The 13743-nt window shown below is 38.5% G+C and overlaps 1 pseudogene; it reads right to left on the reverse strand.

The window, feature by feature from the left end:
• Nucleotides 1-12108: 12108 nt before the first annotated feature.
• LOC111168871 (protein ILRUN pseudogene) lies at nucleotides 12109-13477 on the reverse strand (annotated as a pseudogene).
• Between the last annotated feature and the right edge of the window lie 266 nt (nucleotides 13478-13743).

Genomic DNA, 13743 nt, shown 5'->3' on the forward strand with positions numbered 1-13743 from the left:
CACTCTTCTTTTCTGTCTTGACAAAGCACTCCCATTAGTTCATATCTCCTTCAGCAACTACTCCATTCCTGTTCTCCTTAACAGCAAAATCCTCAAGTTAATTATATGTGCTCACTGTATTCAAATTCTTCTTATTCTCTTATAAACCTACTTTTGTCAGGCTTTCGCTGGCATCAAAACATAGATTCTGTTAATGTGTGCTCACCAAAGACTTCTAAATGCTAAATCTAAAGATGAATTCTCATTCTTTACCTTATTTGAACTATTACCAGTACTTGAAACAGTGTACCACTCCTATGGCACTGAGGCACTGCCTTCACTTGATTTCTAAGAGACCACATGCTCTGGCTGTCCTCCTTACTGTCTGCCCTTTGATGGTGGAGGGTCCTAGGGCTCCATACTCGAAAATCTCCTCCAGCTATACGTGCTCTCTTATGTCTATACCATCCAGACCCTGGCTTCAGTGTTTATATGCTGACATCCAGACTCATTTGAACAATCTCCTTGAAAACCCCATTTGGAAGTTTAGTAAGCATCTCTAATACGATTCAAAGGTGGACACCACCTCTCGCTCCTACAGTATGCCCCATCTGCAATCTTCCTTAATACCACAATGTCAACTCCACCTACTAGTTACTAAAGCCAAAAACCTTGGAGTGTCCTTTCTCTCATTCCTCCATCCAATCTATCAGCAAATAAAATGATTTTGCTTTCAAAATATAGCCAGAATTCATAAATTTCTCATCACCTCCACTGCTACAACTCAGGTCTAAGCCTCCTTAATGCTTCACCTGTTTGTTGCTATACCTCTTGAGTATCAAGAGCAGTCCTGTCTCTAACCTTGATACATCTTCCATTTGTAATCAACAGGGTAAAAGCTGGGATGAACCTACAAGATATAAATTAGATCACGCCTAAGCTCTGTGCAGAACCTTCTACTTCTCCCCATCTCACTCAGAGTAAAGCCCACTATCCTTACAATGACCTTCACAGCACCACAGGTTACCTCTCTGACCTAATCATCTACTAGCTTCACTCACAGGCTGTCCACTCCAGCAATCCTGCCTTCCCTGTGGTTCTCTGGAGAGTCCCAGGCACACGCCCACTCGGACCTTCTGCCCCTGCTGTTTCCTCAGACTGGTGCCTGATGTTCTCCTCCACTTCATTTTAGCGTCTGTGTAGATACCAACTCTTCAGTGAGTGATTTTATTAAAGCTCTGTAAAGGCTTACCCTATCACTCCTTATTTTTCCTTCTCTACATAGCAAGTATGACCTTCTGAGGTACCACAGTCATCCCTAGGTATCAGTGGGGTATCAGTTCCAGGACCCGCCAGGAATTCCAAAATCTGCAGATGCCCAAGTCCCATAGTTGTCCCACCATATCCTCAGGATCCAAGTCCACAGATTCCTCAAAACCACCAATCACAAATATAGTGCGAAATCCAGTTGGTTGAATCTGTGGTTGAGGAACCTGAGGTTACAGAAGGCTGACTGTATACAATTTAGTTATTTTTTGGTATGTCTCTATTGAAAATGTATGCATTACAAATAGATTGTTTTTCTTATTTATTCTTTGCTGCATTCCACATTTTTCAGTTCCTGGCATATTGTAGGTGCTCAAAATTTATCTTTGTAAGAAAGAAATATTCTGAAAGTTGAGTTTCTCCTACATCTGATATTTTTAAAATTCTTACAGGGTTTGTTTTTCTTTTTCTGAAGTAATTTTTTCATCTGAGCTTTACTTATTACTTCTAAAAAACTCTTCCATAACAACTCAAAAAAGTTATTAATTTTGCTGAATTTTTCTCTGGCTGGGGCAAAGGAGGAGGGCCCCACAGCAGCCAGCAGTGAGAGTCAAAGGACATCTTTTCTTCCCAGGGAACCATCTCATCTCAGGTTTCAGCAGTTCCTCCTTCAAGCTGAGTATATCACCCAGAATGAGAGGTGAATGATTCAAATTAATGTCTTATAATTCACAGGTTATGCATCTAAAATCAGATGCCACTTCAACCCTTTTCTCCCTCATTCCCCATTTTAAGGTCAGGACTGGCCTAAAATTGGTCACTTAAGAAGCTTAGTTTACAGAAATTAAGAAAACATCGATCACATTGTTCCTTCAACTCTACACTACCTGTTTTCTGAAATTTGAAATCCCATCTGTATTTGGACTTTCTTCTCCCATACAGTTGAAAATGTTTACCTGAGAGTTTAATCACTATAGCAGTGGTGTTCAACAGGGACAGAAACAATTTTGCCCTTAAGGGAACATTGGGCAGTATCTGGAGACATTTTTAGTTGTCACATCTGGTATGTGCTGCTGTCGTTTAATGCTTTGAGGACAGGGGTGCTGCTAGACACCTTTCAGTAAGTGAAATAGCCTTCCACAACAAAGAACTTCTGGCCCAAATGTCAACAGTGCCACGGATGAAAAAACCTGAACAGTAGGCATCTAAAAAATGAAAACCTTCCAAAATAATTTTAGTGATCATCCATTTTTAAAATATATTTATCATTTAATAATCAAAGAAGAATTCACTGACCTAAAAAGTATCTGTCTATAATGTTATAATGTTCTAAGTCAAATACTTTGGAAAAAATAGTACAGGTTGTGACAGAGAAGTTCAATAAAATCATGTTCTTGGCAGGAATTCTATTTTAGTTCAGAGTCATTCATAGGATTTGTTAGATAAGAACCATTTTAAAGCAATGAATTACAATTGCTCAAATATATTCATTTTATCAGAACGTATCTTTAGCTGAACATTGTGCCCTTTTCAAACTTTTTAGACCTAGGCATTCAAATTCCAAAAATAATCATTAGAACCTGAAGCAAGTCAGATCCTGAACATCTAGGTAACTGGCCTATAGATTTTTCATTCATGAACAATCAACTGCAATTCTCTTGTTATAGGCTTTTTTTGTATGTGTGTGTGGTACACAGGCCTCTCGCTGTTGTGGCCTCTCCCGTTGCAGAGCACAGGCTCGGGACGCGCAGGCTCAGTGGCCATGGCTCACGGGCCCAGCCACTCTGCGGCATGTGGGATCTTCCTGGACCGGGTCACGAACCCATGTCCCCTGCATCAGCAGGCAGACTCTCAACCACTGCGCCACCAGAGAAGCCCTAGACTTTTGAAAAGAGTTTTTCAGGACCAATAATTTAGATATAATATTGAATTCATCAATTCATAAAAAAATTCATAAAAATTCATAAAATTTTTTTATATAATTTGAATTCATTTCAAAAATATGTTTATATATTGCCTTGCCAATCACTTTCCATATCCTTTATTCTCACAGCAATTTAATCATATTTCTTTTGTAGTTTTTATGGAACTCAGGTAAACAGAAAGAAGGAATCACAAAGATTGGCACTAGTTTAGCCCTCTCCTCTGAGGACTAACACATTGGCAATGATTTACTTAGTCTATGTGCTCCTATCCTGTTCTGTCCACCATCTCTCCACACATAAATACAATTTCAAATTGACTATGTTCTTTATTCACTTGCCTCAATTTTTATAGTTGAATCAGATTCTTCATTTTCTACATAACATCTTGCTTAGCATTCTTTGTTTTGGACATTGGTAACATGCCATATGCAATCCTCTGTTACTTATTTCTTTTCTCTACATAACTTTATTATTCCAATATTCATATCCTTTGTAATTTCCACAACTCCAAGCATAATAATAATATTTTAGAAAGCATTTCTGTGACAGACAATGCCTTTATATGCCTTCCATAAATTATCTATTGTATTTTTTTATTATTTTTTATTGTATTGTATTTTTTATGAGATAGACACAATGAATTTGAGATAAACATATGAGAAAACTGAGATATTGTCTTACTTTGCCCATTTTTAGATAGTTAATGGCTAAACTGGATTGTGAACTCAAATCTATTAGGACTCAGTATACTTCATATACATATAAGTATCTAATTTTTCTCCCAGCATTAAAAAGTAAAAGTCAGAGAATGGATTCAGTACAGTCATAGAAAATATGCTCACTAAAAAAAAAAATCTTTCTCACTTCTATTGATATATTAGCAATAACAAATACTAATAGGTGCTAATAAACATGCAGCTTTAACATCTCTCTACAAGTTCAAACATACCCTAATAAGAAGCTCTTAGTTCCACTAGTAAATACATCATCAGATGACATATACAAAGGATCCCCATATTTCTAAAAATATCCAATTTTGAGTATTGTTTTCTCTGCTCCTTGTTGTGGACTTAGAGTCCAAGTCACTACAGATCAATGGAACAGGATAGAAAGCCCAGAAATAAACCCACGCACCTACGGTCAATTAATCTACAACAAAGGAGGCAAGAATATACAATGGAGACAAGACAGTCTCTTTGATAGCTGGTACTGGGAAAACTGGACAGCTACATGTAAAAGAATGAAATTAGAACATTCTCTAACACCATACACAAAAATAGATGCAACATGGATTAAAACCTAAATGTAAGACTGGCTACTATAAAACTCTTAGAGGAAAACATAGGCAGAACACTCTTTGACATCAATCGCAGCAATATCTTTATGGATTCACCTCCTAGAGTAATGAATGGGACCTAATTAAACCAAGCTTTTGCAAAGCAAAGGTAACCATTAACAAAACGAAAAGACAACCCACAGAATGGGAGAAAATATTTGCAAATGATGAAACCGACAAGGGATTAATCTCCAAAATATACAAATAGCTCATGCAGCTCAATATCAAAAAAACAAACAACCCAATCAAGAAATGAGCAGAAGATCTAAATATAGACATTTCTCCAAAGAAGACATACAGATGGCCAAGAGACACAAGAAAAGATGTTCAACATCAGTAATTACTGGAGAAATGAAAATCAAAACTACAATGAGGTACCACCTCACACCAGTCAGAATGGCCATCACCAAAAAGTCTACAAACAATAAATGCTGGAGAGGGTGTGGAGAAAAGGGAACCCTCTTGCACTGTTGGTGGGAATGTAAATTGATACAGCCACTATGGAGAACAGTATGGAGGTTCCTTAAAAAACTAAAAACAGAGCTACCATATGATCCAGCAATCCCACTCCTGGGCCTATATCTGGGGAAAACCATTGTTCAAAAAGATACATGCACCCCAATGTTCATTGCAGTGTTGTTTACAATAGCCAAGACATGGAAGCAACCTAAATGTCCATCAACAGAGGAAAGGTTAAGAAGATATGGTACATATATACAATGGAATATTACTCAGCCATAAAAAAGAACGAAATAATTCCATTTGCAGCAACATGAATGGACCTGGAGATTATCATTCTAAGTGAAGCAAGTCAGAAAGAGAAAGACAAATATCATATGATATCACTTATATGTGGAATCTAAAAAAAAAAAAAAAAAGATACAAATGAACTTGTCTATGAAACAGAAACAGACTCACAGACTTAGAGAACGAACTTATGGCTAGCACCAGGGAAGGGTGGTGGAGGAGAGAGAGACTGAGAGTGTGGGATTAACATGTACACACTGCTCTATTTAAAACAGATAACCAACAAGGACCTACTGTAGAGCATAGGGAACTCTGCTTAATACTCTGTAATAACCTAAATGTGAAAATAATTTGAAAAAGAATAGATACATGTATGTGTATAACTGAAACACTTTGCTGTACACCTGAAACTAACACATTGTTAATCAACTCTACTCCAATATAAAATAAAAATTAAAAAAATAAATATAATAAACAACAAGGTCCCTGTATAGCAAGTTCCCTGTCCCTGTATAGCAAGTTCCCTGTATAGCACAGGAAACTATATTAAATATCTTGTAATAAACTATAATGGAAAAAAAAATAAACATCGTTCTAATAAAAAAATATACTCTACTATACTCCAATATAAAACAAAAATTTTTTAAAAGGCAAACGTATAAATCTAAAGCAAAAAACCATAATAAATTGTTCTTTTCTTGCCACTATATTGACTGAAGTTATCCTTGCTATAGTTCAAGGGAGTCAATATATACAATGCCTTACCCCTTCTCTGAGTTCAAAACCCACTGAAAGAGAGGAGTCAAAAGTATCACGACTAGGGCTTCCCTGGGGGCGCAGTAGTCGAGAGTCCGCCTGCCCATGCAGGGGACGCGGGTTCGTGCCCCAGTCCGGGAGGATCCCACGTGCCGCGGAGCGGCTGAGCCCGTGGGCCGTGGCCGCTGGGCCTGCGCGTCCGGAGACTGTGCTCCGTGACGGGAGGGGCCACAACAGTGCGAGGCCTGCGTACCGCAAAAAAAAAAAAAAAGTATCAAGACTAAAATGTCAGCATTATTTCTGATAAAAGTTAGGTTAAGAAGGTAATATTTTTCTGCAAGTAAGTAAGCTTACTAATGCTCCTCCACAATATTGTAACCCCAGTCCACAAGTTAGAGCTTATGCTCTGTACCTAATGTGAATATTCATAATGTAAATTTAGTTTGTGAAATTCCTGTATGTACTGAACATTAGCAAATACACCTTGCAAAATCCCCCTCCACTCCCACTGATTTTAAATGACAGTAGTAATTGTATGTGCCTCTGGATGATACAGCAATAATAAAATTTGCTAAATAACATAATAAATATAAAGTAATAAAATTTGCTAAATAAATGTACTTTACAAAATTTAGGAGTCAGCTTAATAAATATCTCTTGTATCTGCTACTTGCAATCTGATCGATGCTTTGAAAATATTAGGATGATTAGGAATTAAGTTCTTGTACTAGACAAGTTTACATCTAAAAGGTGACCATAGATATGGGTCTCTAAAAATAAAACATACATAATGTGTTCATTACGAGAGGCTAATTCTGTCTGTGGAGATTCAATGAAAAGTTAGGTAATGAACGGATTCTGGTGCAGCCAATACCATGTTCACAGGCAGAGAGATGGCCCAATAGCAGTCCAGGAGTAGGGGGAAAATTAGCGTAGTTTCTGGGGTCAGTAAGAGCAGTGTCTGGGTAGGAAACATTTAGTCATCAATGGGTATGAGTGCAAGATATCTAACTTTCTAGTTGCATTCAGACTGCTTCCTTTCATCGTCTCTTCCCTCTAGCTTTACCAATTTACAGGTGTTCCTCAAAAAATTCATGCTGTTTTGCCTCTTCAATATTTCTGCATTAATTTTCTGCTTGTTTGTAAATATTTTGAAGTTTTTAGGAATAGTTTTAGTACCATTCCCATCCTTGGAAATACTAGACAAGATGACAAATAAAATTTGGGGAAAGTACTATGACAATCTTTTATGCATTTAGAAAAATCATTTCATGTAACATTTTATTTAATCTTTCATGGAAAGATTTTATTTAATCTTAATGGACAACAGTCCATGAAGTAGGCATTTATTTTCTGCACATTTAGAAACACACAACTGTAATATCTTTGTATGGTGACAGACGATAACTAGGCATATCATGGTGATCATTTTATAGTGTACAGAAATACTGAATCATGCTGTTGTGTACTTGGAACTAACAGTGTATTGTATGTCAATTATATTTCCATTAGCCATAAAAAGAAACGAAACTGAGTTATTTGTAGTGAGGTGGATGGACCTACAGTCTGTCATACAGAGTGAAGTAAGTCACAAATACCATATGCTAACACATATACATGGAATCTCAAAAAAAAAAAAAAAAAAAAGGTTCTGAAGAACCTAGGGGCAGGACAGGAATAAAGATGCAGACGTAGAGAATGGACTTGAGAACACAGGGAGGGGGAAGGGTAAGCGGGGATGAAGTGAAAGACGGGTATGGACTTATATATACACTACCAAATGTAAAATAGATAGCTAGTGGGAAGCAGCCACATAGCACAGGGAGATCAGCTGGGTGCTTTGTGACCACCTAGAGGGGTGGGATAGGGAGGGTGGGAGGGAGACGCAAGAGGGAGGGGATATGGGGATATATGTATAGCTGATTCACTTTGTTATAAAGTAGAAACTTACACACCATTGTAAAGCAATTATACTCCAAAAAAGATGTTAAGAAAAATAAAATTAAGATATACAGTATAAAAACATATGTAGATACCGGGAAGAAATGCATTAAAATGCTAATGATGGTTATCTCTGGGGGATAGGGATTATGGGTGATTATTAATTTTACTTCATGTTTTTATGTATTTCTAATTGTCTGCAATGAACATGTATTGCTTGCAAAGTTAGAAAGAGAACAATAAATGTCATTAAAAAAAGAAATATACAACTGAGACTCACAGTTAAAGCAAATTACTTCATGAGCTAACTCATGAATTATACGGTTCATATTTAAACTCTAAATCTCACATAGTCTTCCAGTAGAAAAAAATGAACTTCCATTAAAACAAAACTCCAACAGAGCAGCGGCACTTGCCCAAGGTATTTGCTCCTTTTTAATCTCCTGCTGTCATTAACTCACCAAAATTTAAATAGAAAGTCAAGTTATTTCAGATCCAATATTTGAACACTTTTGCATGTACTGGAGAAAATATGAGGATGCAAGCCAGTTGAATTATAAATTTATTACTTTGAAAAAGAAAAATTATTTTAATCCCTGCATTTAAGCCTGGCATGCTGGGGCTTCCCTGGTGGCTCAGTGGTTGAGAGTCCGTCTGCCGATGCAGGGGACACGGGTTAGTGCCCTGGTCAGGGAGGATCCCACATGCCGCAGAGCGGCTGGGCCCGTGAGCCATGGCCGCTGAGCCTGTGCGTCCGGAGCCTGTGCTCCACAACGGGAGAGGCCGCGGCAGTGAGAGGCCCGCGTACCGCAAAAAAAAAAAAAAAAAGACTGGTATGCTGAAATGAATATTATACTCTCAAAATGGTATAACTTCATGTGCCTAGGCAATATTTTCATGCCCATTGCCAAGAACAGTACATATTTAATGACATAAGAATTAAACCCAGAAACGTCAATATATCTAAGTTTTTCATAATTTTTATTCTATAAATGCTAGCACACAGTGACTCATATTTAAAATGTGTTATAATCATCATCACTAAGTGGTATTTTTTATTTAAAGTCAATCTCCTTTTTCTAACCACCGACACCCACCATTCATTATGGATTTTGCATGTGGAAGACAAATTCAGCTTATTTTTGGTTTTAAATATATTTGAGAGGAACATAATATACTCTTTAATCATCCATTATGCTTTTATTGTTTAATGGGCTTATACAAATATTTTATATACTGTACTTCAAACTCTTTTTGGAAGCAAATGATTTGTAAATTAATACATCAATATAAGTAAACTATAGCATGAAAACCAAGCAGACCCCCTGTTAACTGAAAGTTAATTTCTGTAAAAAAAAAAAAAAAAGTAAAACATCTGCTAAATTTTAATAGTGTTAACGAACTACTCATTCAACAAATATTGGTTGTTCTACTATGTCTCAAGCACCGTTCAGGGACTGTTTTTCATAGACCTTAGATGGGAATCAAGGTGGGAGATAAATCCTGATGCTTTCAGGTTAGTTCTGAAGGCAATTTCAAGTCCTTAAGGACAAGAATCACCAGAAGAAATGTCGCTGTTATAATGAGACTGGGCCAGATAACAGAGAATATCACTGTCTAATTTCGTGGATATTAAAAGAGGGAGCTGGTGGGAATATTGAGTTTTGAGTTGGAAGAGATTTGCTATAAATCATGTTTTGTTTGTACAGATGAGACACACAAGGATTTTACCAAGAGTTAAATGAGATGAAGCAAAAAAAAAATCAAATTGTAAGTACAGAAAAGTTCTCATTTTTCATGAGTATAAAATCATCTGGCTGAATAAATGCCACATGCCAGAAGTTTTGCTAAATGAGTTGTTTCTGACAAGACTCTGCCATGATCTGTCGTCAAAAATCCCTGGCCTTATGGTAATAGGTACCATAGCTGTCCCTAAACAGGAGATTTAGAAGGAAGAAATTTAAGTGGGATTATGTTTTCAGAAAGACACATGATATCCAGGTTGTCACAGAGCAAGTGAGCAGAAATGTGCTGAATGCTTACTGACAGGTGGGAATATGACAAACTTACTCAAGGACTACCATGGCTCTGTATGCATAAAGATCTTACTTTAAGTAGGAGAGACTCTAACTAGCGAAAGAATTTAAAAACCTCTTATGTGATAAGAGGATCATACCAGAAAAGAACATGTTTTAAGTCACAGAGAGTTTTACAGGCTGTGGACGGATCTGGATTAAATGGTTTTGGTTAGACAGAGATGAGGCATTAGGTGGATATTTTCACAGGTGTAGGCAACAAGTATGTAATTAAGAGTGATAAAATTCTCATTACAACGTAAATATTAACAGCTGAACTCTAATGTTTAGAGATGGGATTTTGATATATTATTGATTTCTCTGTAACTATTTAAAAATTATTTAATAATATTTTGGTAAGAAAATGTAATTATAAGTAATTACTATGTAATATCAAGTAAAATAAATCAGAATTAAAATATGTAAATGTCATATATAATATTATATATAAATATATATAAAACATACACATATACAATCTGCAAATTAAATGCTAAAATTATTACCTCTGGGTGTGTGGAGTTAAAACATTTGGTTTTATATTATTTTTTACACCGTATTTTAAATTTACCTACTCTCAACTGGTATTGCTTATTCATAAAAACTCAGTAAATCAATGATTCTATTTCTTACAGCAGGCACAATGAAGTAAACAGAATTGTCTTAATAAGCCTTTTTTCTCTCTGTACATAGTCTCAATACATGTCTTAGAAGTAACCAGCTTTGTATTTAGAATTTAAATGTTAAACAATTTCAGCCACCAATAATAGGCGTACCTTAGAAAGAGCTTGCATGGAGTAATATACTGAGATCAAAATTTAGGCTTCGTACCTTTTTTTCCAACAGAGAGACAATTTCTAAGAGCAAAATTATTGTCTTAAACTTTGGCGTAATCTACAACATCAGCAGTTCTCAAGCCAGTAATATCACCTTCACCTGGGAACTTGTTAGAAAAACAAATTCCCAAACCCAAACCTGATACTGAATCAAAAACACTTGGTGTCGAGACCAGCAATCTCTGTTTTAACAAGCAGTGCAAGAAATTCTAAATTACGTTAAAGTTTCAGAACCACAATGTATACTACAGAATACAAATAGTTTCAGCAGCTTTTACCTGTCTAAATTCACAGAAGGAAAGCTCAGTAAAGTTGGTAACTTATGTCAGATGCTACCTTGAGTGCTAAGGTCTAAACTTTTTCTTTTTTCTCCAAAAGCACTTCCAATCAAATAAGATAAGTTGGTATTACAAGTACTAAATAATTTTGACCAGAGAGATTACACATTTTAAAAACTTTTTTTTTATTTTTTTAGCTCTCAGCATCAGGGCTTCATTCAACCAACCAAAACCAACAACCAGGAACCATCATCACCTTAGCAGAGCATGGAAGGCTCTGTCTAATCAGCAAGCATGGAACAAAACAGATCAAGAAATCCAACACCTAGAAGTCTGTCTTAGAACAATCAGAATATTTAAAATGATGATTAACTCAACAATTCTCTCACTTATTCCTCACACATGAAAAGTCAAAATATCACTTGGACCACTCCGGGTTTTGAGTGAGGACGTCGATGGGCCATAAGAGACTGGAAAACTATTAACAAGACACACAAACAAGGTAAATGAACTGGAAACTCACACAAACAAGGTAAATAAACTGGAAGCTCAACAACATTTAGGATAAATAACTGAGCTTGTCTTTTACCTCAGGAAAAACACCCCACCCAAAACCAAAAAAGAGCACAGTAGGAACGAATTCCAAAGCTGTGTTGCTGCTCCACACTTAGTATGCATTTACACTGCAAGAATGACTGGTGATATTTTGACTTTTTTGTTGTTAATGCTAAAGGTAAAGAAGTTGGTTCTTTCAACACCCAAACCAGAGCAGAGAGACAGCAGTAAATTACAAACGTGGATGGAATAATATCCACAGGACGTGGACGTGGGGGTAGGTATTTGTGCTGTTGCATTGGCAGGAGAGTTAAGCAGTCTTAAAGAACATTCTAGGCTTCTAGGTTTGCCATGAAGGGGTATCACAAATCCCAAGGCCCACCACCTGCCCTTTCTCCTCTTCTCCGAGGGCACCTACCTTATGGACAAGCTGTTTGCGTGACGGCTGGGGGACAGATTCACAGAGTCCTGTGAGGGTCTACTCCCATCTTGCTTGGTGTCGTGACGAACAGGAGCCCATGTGTTTTTGTTGATGGAGTCGAACCGGAATCCCCAGGGTCTTTTAAATTGTTTCACCTGATTGTCGGTTCTTTTGGGGAGAGGCAAAGGAGTTGAAGTTTCCTTCTACCTTGCGATGTGGCTGTGTGTCGCACTCCGTTTCAAAAGATGACAGCTGCTGCGTTACTCCTAAAAGTCCACCCACCTCCACACCAAGAAGGACCCCTACAACATTTCCATGGTAGAGTCCTGTGGCCGCGCATATCCGCCGCTGTCCTGATACATTCCTGCTCTGCCCGGGCTGCACACCTGGACGCTGACATCTGCAACCTCTTGGGGCTCTAGCGATCTCACCATCACCATGTGCACAAGTCCAAATTGGTCTCCTCTGACGTATTTAAAACAAACCCCTGGAGGCCAGGCCTCTGCCCCAGAATTCTGCATCCGCCATGTTTTTATAAACTGAGTATCAGGAGGTATCGACTCCCCTTCTCCTATGATGACACCTTCAACAAAGGACACAGAAGGCACACTGAGGTTTGGCCTCTCTTGGTCGTAATAGGCGCCAACTGCTGCTTGTAAGTTCCGGTTGGTGTCATGGGCAGGAAAAGGCATAGCCGGCCGGGTTGAGCTGGAAGCCAAGCAAACTGGTGGAACCCAGAGATAAGCACGTCCTCGTCAGTGGTGCCAGGCAGGTGAACTTCTGCATCAGCTCGGGGTGCAGGTCCATGTCCTCCATGTGTGGGGCCGGACACTCGCTTCCCCGCATCCTCATAACCAAGCCGTCGCTGGGTCCGGGGACCGGGAGAAGCTGCTGGCGGGCGCCGAGACGCTGCTCGCCTGACGTAAGCCCCAGCGTCTCGCTGCCTCATGCGGGTAAATACTCAGCCACGCACTCACTCACTCTCGTGCTTTCGCCCCTCCCACCCCCAGTCTCCCACCCTCCCAGCTCCACAGCCTCCGCTGACTCCGCCTCCCCCCGCGCCACGCCCAATGGTAGCAGATAAGTGAGAGCCTTCAAACAAATAAATGTCGATATGCGGAACATGTAAATCCAAGAATCCAAATGAAACATCAAAACCACAAATAGGGGCTTCCCTGGTGACGCAGTGGTTGAGAGTCCGCCTGCCGATGCAGGGAACACGGGTTCGTGCCCCGGTCCGGGAAGATCCCACATGCCGCGGAGCGGCTGGGCCCGTGAACCATGGCCGCTGAGCCTGCGCGTCCGGAGCCTGTGCTCCGCAACGGGAGGGACCACAACAGTGAGAGGCCCGCGTACCGCAAAAAAAAAAAAAAAAAAGAAAAAGAAAAAAACTACAAATAGATATGCAGAGAGAACATATCAGGATTAAATAATACAAATACCATGTATAAACTGCAAAACTCGAGAGGCCTGATAAGGCCATCCTATACAGAGCTGTTAATGGTTTGTGAATTACAAACAGGAACAATGCGGAGGGTTCTGTGAAAGGCCTTCCAGTTAAGCTCACCTGAAATCCTTTTGGGAAATTGGCAGAAGCAAGTAATGAATAAATAAAATTTAAATACTCA

Source organism: Delphinapterus leucas, chromosome 9, assembly GCF_059928025.1.
Source record: "Delphinapterus leucas isolate spDelLeu-1000000601 "Yukka" chromosome 9, BTC_Dleu_Yukka2, whole genome shotgun sequence".
Taxonomy (NCBI): Eukaryota; Metazoa; Chordata; class Mammalia; order Artiodactyla; family Monodontidae; genus Delphinapterus; species Delphinapterus leucas.